General features: G+C 38.9%; 1 long non-coding RNA gene across 2 annotated transcripts in view; it reads right to left on the reverse strand.

Annotated features, from left to right (window-relative positions):
* The window catches only part of LOC148188931 (uncharacterized), a 219,032-nt gene extending 199,826 nt beyond the window's left edge, over nucleotides 1-19,206 (reverse strand). For both annotated transcript variants that reach the window (XR_015777132.1, XR_015777131.1), the window contains exon 1: nucleotides 18,641-19,206. This is a non-coding gene — a long non-coding RNA (uncharacterized LOC148188931). The remainder of the gene's footprint in view (nucleotides 1-18,640) is intronic.
* Nucleotides 19,207-19,393: the final 187 nt, after the last annotated feature.

Here is a 19,393-nt window from a genome sequence, read left to right on the forward strand (position 1 = left end):
AGCACAATGCCTTGCACAGTTTGCAATTAACTTTGCAGGCAGGAAGTTAAAGGCTTAAAATCCAGTCAACCTTGACACAAAATTGTTAGGGTATTCTGATATATACTGTTGCTTTTTACATAACACTCTTAAAGACAAACACCTGCAGATCACAGAAGGGCAATGAGGCGTAACAAGGGATGCAGTGATTTTTTCAGTTAAGACACTTTGGTTGAGTTTGCTTGCTATGCAGAAGTGAAATTGGCAGCAGTTCCTATTAGTTCTAGATAAAGGGAAGTTTAAAGCTCGCAGGAAGAGAGGCCCGACACACTTGTCCGTGTGGTTTCAGTAATGATTTCTCCACCAGTTTTGTTGTCATTCAGCAATATTATAGTTTGTCATTGTAAAATTGATCCCACCCCTTCTGTACTGTGATTGGATGCAGCATTTTACTCAAAGTTGAATATTTTTCAAATCTCTGCGACCAGTAAAAAAGACAAACGTGAGGAGCTCTGTGCAGAATAGATGCACAGCACCATGACATTAGTAGCATAGTAAATACACGGTGCTCCCATGAAAAATAGAAAGAACACAGACACTGTGGTAGGGGCTAATTACTTGCCATCCCCTGCAGTTGGCTTGTCAAGAGTAATAAGAGTAACAATATTGCCATTTTGCAGTTATTGCAACAGCCCTAATCTTCATCCACATCAGTCCGCAGAAAGTCACAAAAACACTGAGTTAGAGAATTTTACTCATATGTGTACATACACAGTAGTGTTAACAGTTAATTCACTTTTAATCAAAGAAAAAAAATATGGTTAACATTTGTTTCTTTTAAAACTATTATCAAATAAAGAAGAATGAATAGTAAATTGCGGGCAAGCTGTGATTTTAATTTTGGACTTTAAATATTTTTTTCCGAGCACAAACACTTTATTTAAGATGAAACAAAGCCAGTAAGCTGCAGAAAGTTTACCTATATGACAAAATAACTAAAATAAAGCATTTATACCAAATGACCCAGTGCTTATTCTGAGAGGTTTCCACATGTATTTTCCTTTATATAAGGCGTAAAGAGTATCACAAATTTTGTTTATTGAGTAAAACGATCAAGCATTCTGCAGTTTACAGATCTGCCAACTGGCTTCTATCTGTGTGCATCCCTCAGCCATTAATGCATCCCAGGGCTGTCAATCACTTCATGAACCCCATAATGGCAGGACGGGGGTCAGACAAATCATTTGTGTGCGTGTGTGTGTGTGTGTGTGTGTACATTTCAAGACTTCCCTTGGCAGCTGCAGTTCATGCCATCATATGATCAGACACACACTCTTTTAACCCACATCATTGACTTTTTCCATTCTGTTCCTCTCTTTATCAGCTAAAGTATTATGTGTCTTTTCACAGCCTCAGATGAAGAATCATCACAGGCACACACACAAAAACGCAAACACACTCCACTCTTTATTTGGCAACCCCTCCTCTAATTTATCAACAACAGAGGACCTTACTTCATTTAAACCCCCCGTGATAGCGTAGTCAAGGCAACCACCATGGAGAACAGAAGGAGCTGTGAAATTGCTGTGAAGTAATGAAAATTTACTTTATCATTTCAGCTCAGCAGCTGAATAGAAGAATCATGTGAATCAGAGTTGAAGAGCTTATGCTTGAGTGGTGTGTACTGCTCCGTATGGACTATGAATTATAATTGGCGCTTATCTTAGTGTCTTTTCTGAAGCCTTTGGAGAGCTTTTACTCATCTGCGTCATAAACATCTCCATGCAAACATGGTTTTGTCATCTTTGAACCAACACTGTCAAAGGCTCAGTGGTGGCTTTCATATAATGAGGGTGTTTGAGATATGGACATAAGTGACACTACTTTTAAGATGTTCTCACTGTTTTAGTACAGAAACATTTCAAAACAGGATTGTCTCCATGTGATGATGGATGACGGCCGTCAGAGCTTGAAACTTTCTGAGTGGTTTGCCTTTGACAGATATTGTATTGCAAAAACTGCTCTTTAGTTTCACATTAAGACAATGGCTGCTGTCTTATCACAGTGTGTGGCTGCTAGTGTTGTCACGATACCAAAATTATGACTTCAATACGTTACCTGCCTAAAGTATCTCGATACCGATACTGAACCGATACCATGGCAAAAAACCTAAAACACCAGGAACAGTAATGAAATAATATATAGGATGAGAGTCCTGACGGGACAGAAATGAAGGGCATCAAAAGGGAATGGCAAAGGATAGGTATTTACACTACATTTGAGCTGTTTTATTATCAGTTTTACCACACACACACACACAGCCTCACTGTCAGAAGAAGACACTACTCTTATAAAAACACTATCATTCATAAAGTATGGTTATTAATAAAAGGTGGTAATGTATCGTTTTGAACAGCTGGGTATCGCAATACTTTCCTAGTATCAGTATACCGTGCAACACTAGTGGCTGTCAAACTATTGATTTTTATGCACCTTTTGGCAACTCTGAAAAATAGCGACTTTCTGCCTGCATGCATGCACATTAATGGCAAAGCCTGTTAATAGAAAAAGATCCACTGGAAAAAATGATGCACTCACTGTCTGACACAACATCCCAGTGAAAACCAAGCTGAACTGGACAAAAAAGGAAATAGATATGCACATTTTGACATGTTTTTTTCTCGGGTCCTGAGTACTGTTTTAAATTCATGGCACCAGTCACCTTTGTGGCAGAAGCCTTGGGTTTTGGCTGCAATTTATCTTTTAGCTTTATTGGTGCCCAGTCACTGTCTAAAAACCATTTTCATCACATGACTGACTTCAGAGGATGTCTATAGTAGTCAGTTCAAGGTCTTCTGTTTCAACCCCTTCGACATGCTGCCTACACAGGAAATTTGACCCCTATTTTTCAGTCTTCTGTCATCCTTTCAATGGGATATGACTCTAACAAGAATTTTTTTTTTTTACATGATGACTTTGTAAGAGGGCTTTAACATCAGGGACCTGGGCCTGAATCCGAGTGTATTTGACCCCACCGTCCGGCTCAATTGATTAGTGTGAAGATCGTGTAACGTACCCTGACATCATACTCATCCCAGAGTCTGCCTGAAAAGTGTGTACGCTAGGGGTTAACAGATTATCGGCCTGGCGGATTACTGGAGCTGATATTCGGCATTTTGCTGATTATCTGTATCAGCGTTTTATTTTAATGATTGCCGATAAACTTAATTAAAAAGTGCAAAACAAAGTGTCAGCATGGGAGGAACTTCGTAAAACCTCAGGGATCTATTTTTATTTGTTAATTTTTTTAATTTAAATTTTCACTTGATTTTATGAAAGAAGTTGCTGGGAACTTGCTGTATATGATGTTGAAAGTTCCAGACGTGATTGGACATTTGCTAAAGGCATTTAAACAAAGTTGGAGTTTGTTATATTTCAAATTCTAAATTGTGATTTTCATCTTTATTGTAAATGTAGATCTGTTCCAAATATCAGTTATTGGTCTCATTTATTACTAACAATTGGTATTGGTATCAGCCCTGAAAAACCAATACCAGTCAACCCCTCGTGTACATCAGTGTATGCCGATGCAGAGCACATCAGGGGTGAACACCAATTGTACCAAAACACAGAAGTAGACTGCTTTTGAACTCAACTACAAGGAGTCTTTAATCAGTCATGAAACAGTCAATTTAAAAGTGATGCCTGATACAGCAGCCCCATGCAACAGACCCAGATCCAGCTTCAATGCTGCCTTCGCCCTGTGGTCGGAGCTCCGGCATGAGGCAGAGAACTCCGCGCCCAACAGCAGTGGCTCCTTCACCCCAGTGTCTGTCTGCAGTGCCCTTTTCAACACTGTAGTTTGTAGCACAACAAAAATGTCACATAGATGTTGACTCAAGTTCACTGGGGGAATGGGACAGCATTACTAACGTGAAACCTAAGCTGTGGGGGCGTGGAAAAGGGGGGCAACCGTTCTCAGGCATTGTACGACTCTATCGTACCTAATATGAAAATGCCCTATAAGTGAGTGGTGTGGTATAAATGAGGTGTGTGAGTTCATCCAGCTGGGTGAACTCTGTAATATGGTTGCTCTGGCAGGGGTCAGAACTCAGCTGCAATTAGTATATTGTTACTGCTTTTAAATGCTCATGCTTAAAACAAGCAAGCCTGACCCTGTTGTGTGCATTCTCCACAGTGCACCAAATGCCAGCATCTGCTGAGATTGTGTCTCCCTGAACTCTATAGTCAAATAATAACAACGTGGAGCATAACACAATGGGTCTTAAACTGTGACCAGTGAATGGAGGCTTAACTGTCATACTAGAGTTTACAGTTTCAGCAGAAGCACTTCACCTGGTTTGGGTTATCAGACGCAATAGGTGGAATGTTTTCAGAGGTAAACTGATGAAAGTTCAATCCTAAACTGTATTTTTCCAACAATGCAGAACAGCTGCCTTGTGATGCAAATTTCATATGTGAGCATGGCAAACACCAGCTGTGTGATTCAGTTACATACAATTATAGGGGGAGGGCCAACAACAAAATAATAATTTAGCAGATGGCTTTGATACCTGTATATGAAAGTCAGGATTAAATTTGACTTTGAATTTGTTTTTAAACCTGCCATTATATTGCAGCAATTCAAGGTAGTCTGCATCTGTAAAAACAAAAAAAAAAACTCAACTATTAATGTTTCATATTATCAGTCTGACTCTGACTTAGTGTAATACTTTTGGTTATTGTGATTTTTTTTTAGTTAACACACATCTGACTTAGCCTTACAGGTTTACCATGACCACAGAACTAGAGTCGACAGCGTGGTGTCAGCTTGACCTCCACCTTCGTTTCTTTGTCAAGTTTGCTTGCCTATATCTGTACTAAAGCTCAATTCTCTTTCTATTGCTGCCATTTCCTTTCTCTCCTCCTCCTCTTAAAGCTTGTTTTACCCCCTCTTCTATGTCACCTGCATCTGAGTTTGTGCTTTTAGCCTTTGTGAAGTGGCACAATGCTCAGAGTCAATAAGCTGCTTTGAACTCTGTCGCCTTGGACGCCTGCCAGTGTTGTCACAGAAAGAATAGCTCTTATTAAGTTGTTCACGCTTTGAGAAAACTGACATGTCTTTTGTTATTCTTCTTTTCATGCTCACCCCTTTTTTCTCATTTTCTGACAGTTTTTTTCTGCTCTCTTCATTGTGTTTGATAGACAGAAGAACTGAATTCTGCTGGGAAATACAAAGAACAACTGGCTTCATCTAAAAATAGTAACTTAAGTTACATGTTTGCTTTGTGTATGAGAATAGACAGTCCTCCTGCAGATTGAGATAACAATGACTTCTCCATCTTTCAGTGTTTCAATAGTTACACGGAGAGGAAATACACGGGACACAAGGGGTTTAAACTTTTTCATGAAAGTACTCAGGCTGGTGGTCCACATAATGACTGACAGTAAGACAAGGAAAACATTGAGATTGTTTTTTTCTCTAAGGCTGTTGTTCTCAGTGATGACGTAAAACTTCAGTGGTATGTTTGTATGTTGTTTGTACTCTCATCCAGTTATCTAAAGTACAGTCACTTTGGTGCTCAGAAGTTGTCCTCAACAGTCTTTCCTTTGAATTTTAACCCCTTCGCCAGGCCAAAATATTTTTTTTAATGCCAACAATATCATCAATATCCATATCTGCTGTTAATTCTGTACTGATTCTGAGTGGAGCATTGCTGTGAGTCCATGAGTAAGGCAAGTGTCTGTGGTTAGTTCACATGTCAGCAATACAGTCAAGTAAGACAGTCAAGTGTGTATTATCTGAACTGCAAAAGTCAGGTAAAAAGGTAAAGTAAAGGCAATGTTTTCGGAAGGCTGTCGCTTACAAACAGACTCAGTAGTGAACGACGCTCTAATGTGCTGCTGGATTATGGGTTTTTAGCTGAGCTAGATCACAGAATATTTGGTTATGCTGTTTTGCCCTCATTGTTCTCCGTGAAGTTTGCTGCCTTCTGTGCTCTGACTAAATTTAAAGGCAATTAACACACAAGTCACAATTTTGTTTTATTCAAAACTCCTGGTATTTGATCCTCACCGCTGCTTTTTAAGGAAATGATGGGTGCAAAAGGCCTGCCAGCTTCAAAAGTAAAAACTAAAATGGGAAAGCGATGTGCAGTGGATTTAATTTTTGCTGTTGAGAGGAGTGGTATTGTGGACTTTGAAAAGTAACTGATAACTAACTGTTAAATAATTAAAGAAGCTTTAAAATGTGATGATTTAAAAATGAAATTTGGTTCGGAGGGAGTACGAGTGTTTAATTGTCTTACCCTCCACTCCCCGTGACAGTGATCAAACATTTTAACTGTTACGCTTTTGCATATTAAAGTTCAAAGTTTAATGACTTGTTTTTAATTTGAATTCAAACTGACTTATCTTTTCTGATCAGTTGTCTTTCAAACAAATTATTCACTTGGAAACTTACATTCCTGTACCACTCAGCGAGGCTTAAGAAATCAAGAGTTATAAAGATTCACATAATGATTCTTGACAGCAACTTTAAACGAATCAAATCTGAAAACAAACTTTAGTCACATTTTAACAGATCGGTGAAAATGCTTGAGCCGCATCAAATCAAATGTTTTACAGATTTCACACCCAAGTGCTTTGCGAACACAATCTTTAAAAACATGTTTACATGATGCAGTGTTTATAAAGCATTGTGTACAAATGTTAAGTGCATACCAAAGACTTGAATCAAATATAAGAGTAAAACTGGTTTTATTTTTAAGAATTGTGTCAGAGCCTCCAGAGCTCCACTTTTAATCAGCATTTTTTAAGTGATTAAAACTGTATATAAGCTACACTGTTGAATAATTTCTCAAATAATTATATTTCATAACATCCTTAAACTAAAAAATATTTACAGTTTTGAATGTTCAAGGTGACAAGGTAATTTTTGTTCAGCTCTAAAGATAATAAAGCCACAGCTCTTTCTCTGTGCTTATAAATTTATTTCCTATGAAGCTGCATCTTTCACCCCTTTGCCTTTTTTGAGTTCATTCTTTCCATTTTGAGGTCTTTTTCTACCAAAAAAAAGTCAATGTTCTCTAGCTCTGGGTTTTGGGTTTTTTTTCACACCAAGCACTTTTGTGTTAGAAGTTGAGCATTTTCTTTTAAACATACTGACAATATGCGTAAAATGGGTTAGGGTCATGTTTTATGAAAAACAAAAACATTTTTATTTTACGTGGAGGTTTTAAATGACATCTTATGTGTTTTAATTCATGTGTCAAATTTACTGGCCCTGACTGAAACTATGAATTGTGTTTTATGTACTTAAGTAGGTTCTAGTTCAGCTACGTCTGAAGTCAGCAACAATGTTGCCATATTCTGTCCCTGATCGCAACAATAAGACAGTATGCTCAAACTCTTATTTCACAGCTTCTACAGTGTCTCCCACAGCACTGACCACTGAGGCTCATGGACACTGTAATATTGAAAGTCATTTGTATCAGCAAACTTACAGAAAATACAATTCTATTGTATTCTTTAATTACTCAGGAAACCCCAGCGATGATTTGTGGAGAAGCACTGAGTTTATCATTACAGAAACAGAAGTCCTGCAATTTACAGAGGGACAAATCTCTTGAACTGTAACGCAGCTCTTGCGAGTTGGGAGTGACTCAGAAATACGTTCGACAGTGAGGGAAGGGGGGAGTTTCAGAGAAAAAAGTGGCAGCCGGTTTTGACAGCTCCACAGAATGATGGTATTTAACACGTTACTGAAAGGGAAGTAAATATATGGAGTGCAAACATCCATCCATCCATTCACAATCCATGTATTAATATGACACACACAGGCCTGATAATAATTCCTTCTGTTACTAAGAATATGAGTGGGCACCAAAACAGAGGAGGAAAAGTGCCAAAGCTGTTTCATTTAAGATGACTCTCTCATTCACTGATGATAAAGACGATGACAGTAAATGTGTCTGAGTTTAATCATGATGAACCCAGACGGCAGATGAAACTTCTGCACAGTTTCTCTTTTGTCATACAGTATAACTAAATGTTTGCATTTTCTTGCCTCTGCAGCAGCTGCTCCTCTCATCCATTCTGATCTCATCTGATCAGCTGTGATTGATTCAACTGATCAGTTATCCATTCATGGTTGTTTATACCTTTGTAGCGCTGTCGTCCTCTATGTTTGCACTCCATACCATCATATGCTGAATTTGTATCTGTGGCTTGATGGATTCATCAACTGGAGGTTCATTACAGTTTATGAAACTGAAAAAATGAATTAACAATTGAATTTAGACTCAAATTTTTCAAGCGGGATAAAAACATGAAATCAGGCTTTATCTCTTTAGAAATAATTTTTGAGGTGCACCCCTTTATCTAATATGCCTAGGAATGTATTTCACTGTCATGGGAAAAAGCGTGTGGGGGAAAAGCAGCCGCCATCAGTCCTCATGGGGGCTGCTCTAGCCGACACTTTCGCCTCCAAGTTAAGTGGTCTTTTGCTCCCTTTCACTTCCCTTTCTCTTATCATGTTTCTCATGTCTGTTCCAGTTTGTCTCCTCTCCATTTCCCAGTGTCATAGCTTTTCAGCTTGTTTTTTAAATAAAATATATCTCATGAGTATAACATTTTGAGTGAAACTTTTTTAGGATTCCATAGACATTTGTGATTCTGCACTAGGCCTAATACAATGGATTATGTTTTCCTTTCTGTTGCATGTAGATTTTGCTTATTTCTACTTCTATGAATCTTAAGTTTCTCTTTACCTCACCTAACCTCTGGTGCTCCTCTCTCATCTAACTCTTATACTATCTAAACTCCCTCTCCCTATCTCCTGTTGTCACTCCCTCATTGCTGCACACTTCCCTTCCGCTTCTGCCAGTTTTATTATTATGATAAAATGACAAAGGAATCTCAGCCTGGTAGTAAAAATGTCTCCAACAAACTCTCTCACATATATCTTGCCATGAACTCATCCAGGACAGAAAGGAAAGGCAGACTGAACCGTCAAGGACCTCGGTGGCTTATAAGACCGCGAGGAGTAGGAGTTGGATCACAGTGACTTTTACACCATTCACACACTGGGACAAAGAATAAGAAGAAACAGAATAAATAGGACCAGTAGGGTCAGAGATTCTTCCAGCGTTGTGAATGATAACCAGTAATAATAGCAGTGCTCATCACTGCATATCCAAAGGCTGAGTTCAGTTTACTGGTACACTAACGAGTCCCTCTTGCCCCGTCTAAAACCACAAGTGGGCTCACTAGTGAGCATTTCTATATGAAGAGGGCAAAGACACACTTTGATTTATTCTATAACTTTTAATCATGTACACACACAACCTTGACCCTTTATACTCCCGATCCTATTAATATGAAAGTGCTCCAATCTCGAGAGAGTTCACAGACCAAATCCAATGCCTCCCCCCTCTTTAGCCATCATTCTTCTCCTCTCCACTCCTCCTGCTTTTTTCCTGAGCAATTCTTTTTTATTTCACGTCATGGCTGTTTTTCCAAACCATTTCCTCCCAATCTCTCACTGGTGCTTTCTCTCCAAGTTTACGCATCACTCTCATTCCCCACCCCCCACCCCCTCTCGTGGTTGCTATCTCTCACGTCCTGCCCTCATATTTCATTCTGACACTGGCTCTCATTAGGCACTCTATCGCTCTTGTCCACTCGTCTCTCTCTCTCTCTTTTCTTACCTTGCTCACTCTCCTCTCCCCTTCTCTGCACTGTTTTTACTGTTTATCTACTGCCTATCCCCAGTGCCATTCTTTTTCTTGACCTCCTCTTACACTGTCTTTCTCTTGCTCTCCCTTTTTCACTCTTCTATTTTCATGCTGCATTAAGTCAGTGAGCAGTGTACAGAAACCATATTAAGCCGGAGAGAGAGAGAGAGGGAGGGAGGGAGGGATGGGGAGAGAGAGACGAAGAGATTCGCAGAAGTTCTCAGTGTGCTGACAGTGACTGGGGGAGGTCATCTATCTCCTGGGTTCTCTCTCTCTCGCTTTCTCTCTTTCTTTCTCGCCTTCTCCTTCCCCAGACAGCTAATTTAATATGTTGAGAACAGGACAGAGCGCTGTTTCTTTGTCAACAAATTTCATTAAGCAACATTAGCAGCGCTATCAAAGAGGTGACAGGGAGGAAATGATGGATTCAGATTAGAATATTGAAAATGAAAGTGTTGGAGAGGCAAAATAACTGATGTGTGTATGTCTGTGCGTTTGTGCATGTGCGCAGTCTCACACTTGTCCCTAGCCACTTAAGAGGCAGAATTTACATAACCCATCTGAATTTTCATTATTTCTCTTGGAAGGATTTCATAATTGGATTTTTTCCCACAGAAATTCTTCCTACCCACATGTACCCAAGAGGAGAGGAATACTGTTAAATTACTGTACCATTTTAAGTAGTTAAAGCTGACTGCGGTTTGCAAATTTTCTGTCCTGATAGTGTTATTAACACTTTGTGAAAAATGAACCACTTTAGCATTGCTTTGCTTGTACTCACATATCAGCTTTTGTAAATGAATCATTTGCTATCACATTTGCCAAATTCTCATGTCCTTAAATGGTACCAGAGTGTAAAAAACTGAAATGTACAACCCATTTAACAGACTGCTGCTGAAAGGGTAGAGAAGGCTAGATGTTTTTTTTTCTATTGTATTGTCGAAGAAACTCCCTAACCAGGGATTTTCCTGGATCCAAACAGGGTAGTGGTTGTAGGTGCCACTGCGAAAATTTCTGATTAATCTTTTGCATGACATATTAAATTCATGCAATTAACCATAGTTTCAGATACTTAAAGCTAATCAGTTTATAACAACTCAAAAAGATGGCAAAATGCATCCTTTCAGTAAGTATATTTTATTTACGTGTGTTTAAGTGGGTCTTTAAATTAAATATAACAAATATAAAAATATACTCATTTACAGTGCCAAAAATCTGAACCATCCCTTTAAAAAGAAAAAAGAAAAATAGTTCACACGGTGCAAACTAAGCCTTTAAACTACCCTAAACTAAGCCTGCAACTACCCTGTAATGTGGCCCCATTACAGGGTAGTTGCATTAAAGTTAGTTTTAATAAACACAGTTCACAGCCAGAGGCAGAAAATTTCAGCCTCCTGTTCTTCTTCATTCCCTCCTCATTGTGTCTGAACCAGGTGAATTTTTCCAGCCACAATGGGTCAAAACCACAGGCTCTGTGTTTATTGTGTTTATTAGATCTGGGAAGATGAATAAAAACTGATGTTAACACTAGAAGGGCCAGAATTCAATACCTACTAACATTTTTACATTATTTATGTGGAGGCTCCAAATAAGCCCAGTGGGTTTTCTGTCTCTCTCTGCACTGCGTGTCTTTGTAATTCTTGTGTATTTTTGTCATTGACATTTTGTGGTTTTATTATGTTTTTTTTTTCTAATGTTTGAATCCTGGTCACCATTTGCTTTAATTGTTTGGCAGATCAGTGCGACGCCTTTTCCCTCTGAACCCTGGCTGTGTTCAGTGGACTATAAAACTTCACTCGGCTTTCCATTGGCACGAGGGTGAGTAGATAATGACTGAATTTTCATTTTGGGGTGAGCTATCCCTTTTAGCCCTGTAATGTAAATGTAGCCTAAATAACGATGTTGAAATAGTAGTTTGGGATGATTTTTTACAACTCAAATTACACTTTTGTTCAAACTGAGAGAGTAAAGTACCAAAAAAAAGTACTAAGTAGTATTGATACTGAATTCTAGATGATAATAGTGGTGACTGTTTAAATGTGAATGGTGCCCAACCTAATGAAGTCAGTCTGATGATTAGTCAGGACAATGTATAAAGGAGTATCTTCACTGTCTGATTAAATACAGCCACTGAGGGAAAATGAATCCCGAGAGAACAAATTACAGGCAACAATCTGCCGACAGCTACCAACAGACCTGAATCAACTAGTCATTTGAAACTAGCCATAAAGTAAACATTTAGTGACATGTGAGTGAGGTCTGAATTTTGGATCTAGATAATTCACAGACCAGTGTTTTAGTTTTTGGACAGTGACAGGCTCTGATTCAATGACCTGTGTTATTAAATCTGACAGAGTCAGTTCAGCTGGATGAATAATAAGGGCAATAACCAGCGCAAAACAAAACACTGAGATAGGTTGAAGGTCAGTACCTTGACATCTTTTTACTTTTCACTGTGCTACGACAATCAAAATTTCTGCATTGTCACCGAATGTTGTCACTCAACATTTTAGTTGCATGGAAACATCTAGTGGGCATTGCATTGTGTGTTTACCAGATTCAAATTTGATGTTTGGCCAAGTCTGAACACTAGGAAAAAAGGTTTACATGCAGACCTACAAAACCACACACAAACCCATACACACACTGGTAATCCCTCAAATTGTCTTGCGATTCAAATGGTTTCCATCCCTTTTGTCACCCCTCCTCCCCCGCTCCTCCATCGTCTGACTCACTGGCAGCAACAGGGAGCAGTGACTGAGAGAGTGTGTGTGTCTTATTGTTTGTCATGAAAATAGGATTTCAGCAGATGGATGGAGAGATTCTGCAGGAGAAATACAATCTAAAAGAAAGTATACACGGAAAGAATGGATTGTTATGGTTACCGGTTTCCTCTCTCCCACATGGGGGAGTAATAGACGGTTCTTTTGTATGTGTGTGCGAGTGCACGTATGACCACACGCTTGTGTGGTACCTGTGATAAGTGTTGGCATGGGTCCTAATATATTTTGAATTTGTGTGTGTGTGCGCTTGATGCTGGAGTTGTGTGGGAGTTGAAATGGGGAGAGAACAAAAATGCATTCCTGTATTGACTACAAAAGAAACGAAAAACCTGTGCACTGAGACGCAAAAGGAATGAACCTTAATCTGATATTTACAGTCAAAGGCACACATCGCTACCTCCACATCGATATAGAGGGATTATCTTGTTTAGTAGATGCAGAACTGATTGTTTGTATACAGCCCACTATATGTGAGACATTTAAACAGATCTCCTGTGGGTTTTTTTTCTGAAGTGACAAGAGGGGAATAAAAGAGTGAGTGTGTTTCCCACATTAACGCTGCTCTCTTCAGCCTTCCCCTGAGATGCTGCGTGATGCAGAGATGATGAGCCAAATTTCCCCATGGGGATTATGAACAATTCATGTTGTTATATCTATATTCATATTAGTTCATCTTTTCTTATTTTTATCTCATGAGTTCATGAATATGTATTATGTTTTGATAGGATGTCCTCTACATTTTCAGGGATGGCAAAAATGCTAATGCAACTATCTATCCATCTAATCTATCTAATAGGGGTGTGTATCTCCACTTTTACGACGATTCGATGCATACAGATACACAGTCCACATGTCTGGATTGCGGACAAAAAAAAAAAAAGTCCTATGCAATGCACAACCAAACAAAAAAACTCTGGGTCTGAAAACAATGTGCCTTAAATGGCCACTTTAGGCTGGCTCTGAAAGTGATACAGGCCCCTTAGAGCCCAATGATATTATGCCTAAATTTAAAACAAAAGATAAACATGTTTACAGCCTGGCAAAAAAACTCAGTTTTGGTCTCTACAGCTATTTACCCCATTCATGACAACTTTATGGAGGGTGAATTTTTATAGAACTCACCCATTTACATTTTATTAAGGCTTAAAGTTGCTCATTTTTAAGCATGTGAACGCCTGAATGTCTGCGAGGCATCAACACAGTTTCGGATTCAAATCCATCCCTCGCTCCTCCACAGCTCCTAGCTCTCATCCAAATATGGTCTCTTCTGACTCCAAAAAAACAAGATGGCAAGAGCCAAAATGCCGAAACCACTGTGGGACAACACGTTAGTTCTGTCCATTACTTTTGTACAGTTTTTGTGGAGGAGGGCTCATAATTAGAGGCCACCAACTACTCCCAACATAAACTAGTAATGCTAGCATTATTTGCTTTGTGTTCACTGGTCCTCTCTTTAACTTGACTACAAGCACGAATGTGTAATCAAGTTTGTGTTGCCACCAGCATGTTTTACGACACCACTACACACTTCGAAAATTCCTAATGCAATTCACATTTGAGGAAATGTTGTACACAGCAGTCCCAACAATCCGGTGTGTGGGAATTTTCCAGTGGATTTTTTATTTTATTTTATTTATTTATTTATTTTGATTACGTGGCAATATTTATTACGTTAAGGGAGACAAGGATTGAATAATAAATACAGCAACAAAACTGAAGCATGTCATGATATTGTAGTTAGTAATCAAACACCATATGTGGCTCAGATTCTATACACACACACACACACACACACACACACACACACACACACACACACACACACACACACACACACACACACACACACACAGACACAGGTATTCTGCCGTAACTGGTCTTTTCTATTCATTCTCTGATAAAAAAGCATTTCTATGAATCCTGACATCCATCAGGCATATTTAAAGAATTTCAAGAAAAGAAAAACCTCTGCCAATTAACAGCAACTTTCTTTTTATCTTATTCTCTCCTTTATTAGGCAGAGGAATGGAGGGAACAGAGAGGGATTCTGTAATGGAGAAGTGTTTTACCAACTTGACTGCTGCCTAATTAATTCCTCCCCATCTTTGTTCAATAGATACTATAATTATGCGTTTGGCATGCTGAGAGCTCAGCTGTGGGAGTTAAGGGAGTGAGTGTGCGTGAAGAGAAACAAGATCCATTTCCAGATCTTGGACTCTGTCAACAGCATTACACAGATTTCCAGTGTTGGCTGTCTACTCTGAGTTTCCTTTTTGTGTCAAATAAATCACCTCATGATATCTCTGTATCTGGATCACTCTGTCAAAAATCACTGTATACAAAAGCACTTTCCTTAGCTGAGTCTTTAATGTGCTAATAAATATTTTTGATTCTCTTTCCCTCATCCTCCCTTTTTATGGCTGTGTTCTTGTTCTTTTTCAATTTTATGCTTTAACGGTCTTCTTTGACTAGTTAAAAATGACCAGCAATGTCCATTATGATCACTCTTACTTTCACTGTACAACTTTTCCCCTCCTCTTTACCCCTCACTGCTGCCTCTGTTTGACTGCATGTCATTGTAAATAAACTTTATATAATGCATAGGGATGCAGGATCTCTCGGGGCAGAGTTGATCCTGTCAAATATCATGCAGATGAAGTATTTTTGCCTCATGCTTGCTGACAACACCTATTTTCTTACTGAACTGAGTTTGTCTGTGTGTGTGTGTGTGTGTGTGTGTGTGTGTGTGTGTGTGTGTGTGTGTGTGTGTGTGGTGGGTGTGTGGGTGGGGGGGTGTCAGTCAAACCTCCCCTCATCTCATCTTTTACACTCACTTCTCTTCGCTCTATCTCTCACCCATTTATGTGCTGTCAACAACTTTCATATCCATCATTGCCCTGTCCAGCTATCTCATTTTCTGGCTCCTCTGCCCTCCTCCTATTTCCACTGTTTTCCTTGCCTTCCTTCTGCCCGCTTAGTGGCACAAGAGAAAATGCAAAGATAACTTGCTGGCCTGAAAAGCAAGGAATGCCAATCATCACTAAAATACCAGAAATGACACCTACCACATTACAATAAGCCCAGGGCAATGTGGCTGAAATCCATACCACAATCACAACATTAATAAAGATTAAAGAGTAGCGGTACGAAGAAGTCACAGTACGATTTATACCGCGGTTGAGGAAACCCAGTGCAGTGCAAATTTGCTACAGCTGCTACAACAAATACATAAATATACGCTTCTTTTCATTTATTTTGAATGGACAGTAGTAAGAGTTGCAAAGACAGACAAAATAGTATTGCTAGGGTCGAAGGTAACATTTTGCCAAATATTTACAAAAATAAGGAAAATGAACAAACTACTTCCCAAAACACAGCAGGTCACAAAAAAACTGATATAGAACTCCTGTTCTATGATATAGATAATACTGAAATAAAAACGATAAGAAGAAGTAAAATGTGTGTATTAGGAGGAGTGTTATAATTAGGTCTACCTTTGTTGTATGCCAATATAAATGCGAATAGTTTAGAGGGCTGCAGCTAATGATGATTTTTTATTTTTACTGTCTATTTCCTGTCAATTATTCTCTGGATTAATCTTGTTTGGTTTAGAAAATGTCAGAAAATGGTGAAAAAAATGTTGATCAGTGTTTCCCAAAACCCAAGATGTTGTCCTCAAATGTCATGTTTTGTCCACAACCCAAAGATATCTAGTTTACTGACATAGAGTAGTATAGAAATCAGAAAATATTTACATTTAAGAAGAACAACCCAGCATATTTTGACTTTTTTGCCTTGAAAAAATTACTCAAAACTATAAATGGATTGGCTGGCAATTAATTTACTAGTTAATTTATTAATTATAGTTAATTTTTTAATTTTTAATATTCTCTTTCCAGTGCTGCTGTAGCTCACAAGAAACTTGCAGGTAGGCCCTCCAGCTTTGGAGCTTCATTTGCACTCGCCAAAGTGTGACTGACTGGCATGCCAATCCACTTTCATATGTTGCCCTTTGCACAAGTCACAACCTCCCCTACAGTTTTGTTAAATGACAGAATTTTGCAATGGCAGTGATCACATAGATCATATTTTTAAAATAAAACTGCACTGAAAGTCAATTAAATGAAATACTATCCTTGCTTGATTAAAAAAATGTTCATCACATCCTATGATTCTCTGTGCACTATGTGCAGATGCTATTCCAAAAATGTTCTATTATTACATATTATGTAAAACTATTTGTGGGGGTATGCAGCCTTGGAATACTCTCTGGTTCTTTCCTGTTTTCCCGAAGGTTTTTTCTTTCTTTTTTCTTTTTTTTTGTTCAATAACATTTGCTGTTGCCATTACTGTCAAGTAATGCAAGCCCATTTTCTGTAAACATTACTGACAATCAGTGCAACTGAAAAAAAAAAACAACTTATTGTTAAATAATGATGGTTTTTCCCCTCTACTTTCCGTTTTCTTGTTGCTTTTGTACCTTTTTGCCTTGGAATTTTATTATTATATATTTGTTTTACATTATGATGTAAGGTTTACTTGTGTGGACCCAGTTGCTACTCTGGTAGTGGCTACTAGGGGTTCCAAATAAATAAAATGAAATGAAAAAATTTCTTCTGTCCTTCAACTGGAGGTCTTAAACCCAAGCAATTCTAACAGTCATCACAAATGAGAGCTCCAGAAATATGCCTGTCAAAACACACAAACACCCACACACACATCTCAAGGAGATACAAATGCTTGGGAGATAGGAAGTTGGAGGCCAAAACCAACGGACGATTAAAGTATAAAAAATCATAATGAGGCTGTGTTAAGGACGGAGCAAGAGAAGGAGAGTGAAGGGATGGATGGCAAGAGAAACCTTGAACAATGAAGGACAGTGTGGTGCAACAGTGCTGAAACAGCATGTAAGTGGCTTGATAGACACGGGCTGCTATGCCACATTGCCACATACTCACAAATGTTGATTGAATACAATAATATTTTAATATAGCATATTGTCACTCACAGTAAAGGCTTATACTGAGAAAAAACTGGTTCTGATACCAGCATAGTCTATTCAGTATGATGCATAACAGTCCACTTCATTAATTTAAGATAGTCATGTCCAAAGTCCGGCCCGAGGCCAATTATGGCCCACTGACTAATTTGAAACCCTTAGCTTGTCTTTCAAAATATAATTTATAATTAACACAATATTGGTTAATCAAGTAAGATTACGTGGCATATTTTCATCCACCCCATGAAAGCAGGACAATCATGTAGACAAGCTCCTAGAAAGAACTACGCAAGACGAACTAATGTGTTTTCATATACAGACCGTAAACAAAAAAACGAAAAATTACTTAACACCAGATATTTCCTGCTAGGTAGGAGAAAGGGACACAGCAAAGAAGTGCTGAGACAAGACCAGGGGGCACTGCTTTCAGAAGTCCTGGAAAGCTGAGTACTTGTTTTTATTATTTAAAGGTTGAATAGCTGTGTTTGTGTTATTTGTTTGGGGTTTTTTTTCATACCATAACCCATACACTGCGAAAAGCACCTGCCCCCCAGGTATTTTAACTTCATCTTATCTGGCGTCCACCCAAAAAAGTTTGGACACCCCTGATTTAAGACAAGTCATGCAGAGGAAAAAAGCAAGCTGTCACATTTAATGTAAGACATGTCCTCAAAACAGCAAGCAAAGGAGAAAAATGCCTCCCTTAACGTGCAAGATGACTAAAGACTACATGCTAATAGTTATGCCACAAGACATGAAATTATTACAGAATTTATGAAGTACCACGCCTGGCTTGCCTTTTCCATGACTAACTCTCCAAATAATCAAGTGCTGAACATGGTTTAGTTCTGGTCCTAGTTTAGTTATCAATGTATGTGTTTGGGTTTAATAAACTGTAAAGAAAAGGGAAAGGGCAGGAACTGTAGCAGACTTCACTACTGATATGCTTCATTACACGCCCAGTCAATGACACCACAGTGCCACAGTTTGACATATGATCATCATAACAAGCTCTATAACCACTGCAGTAACACACAGCTGCAGGGGCACAACTTTAAGCACAGAACAGCATGTGGCACGGCGGCCCACACATAACAAGCACACGGCTAATAACATGCAAATGCAAAACGACTTTTACTCACTGTTTGTAGAGGTACTTCCAAGCTGTGCGACCATGTGCTTAACTTCTTGTTCTTGTCCTCTTTGACATTTTTTATTCCGAGAGTATGGATGAAAATTGACCTCCAAAGTTGTCAGTGTCCCTCCATAGGCTGTTGTTGGGGGGGGGGGCAGTGGCTACGTTTCGTTAGCTTAGCACTGATAACAGAAAACTGTGTCGCTGGCGTTTGCTGTCAAAACCAGGCTGTCCTCCCTCCAACGTAACGTACGTCTGAAATACACGGTGCAGAGCGGTTTTTTTTTCGATTCACTGCAGTTTGTTAACTCCGGTGGCGTGTCCCTCCAGAACTTCCATTGAAGTTAGTCAAAATTACCTTTCTCCATGCCGTAAAAAGGTGTGTGTCCGAGCGACGCCATCTTGGGTTTCACGCGCACAAACTGGGGGCAGATGACATGCTGTCATCAACAGCTGCGTCTCCACGAGAGTGTGTCTGTCCCTCTGTCCTCTTTAATACATCCACGGTGCCTGCAGGTCTGGCAGGTCTCCACTGTGAAGCCAGTTCCGGTGCAGGCTTCCCTCTCAAGTCACCTCCACTGTCAGAACAGGAAATAAAAAACAATAAGTACAAAATACATGCACGGAAAAATTCAAAATAAAATCGTATCGAGACACTTCCGGTGGAAGCAACGTTTTCTTTGCTTAATCTTTACTTAATTAGTCAACAATGTAATATGAAAACCATTATCTTAAGTGTAGATACTGTTTTTACATTTTG

The sequence above is a fragment of the Plectropomus leopardus genome, chromosome 8, assembly GCF_026936395.1.
Source record: "Plectropomus leopardus strain MGB_pleo_1.0 chromosome 8, ASM2693639v1, whole genome shotgun sequence".
NCBI lineage: Eukaryota > Metazoa > Chordata > Actinopteri > Perciformes > Serranidae > Plectropomus > Plectropomus leopardus.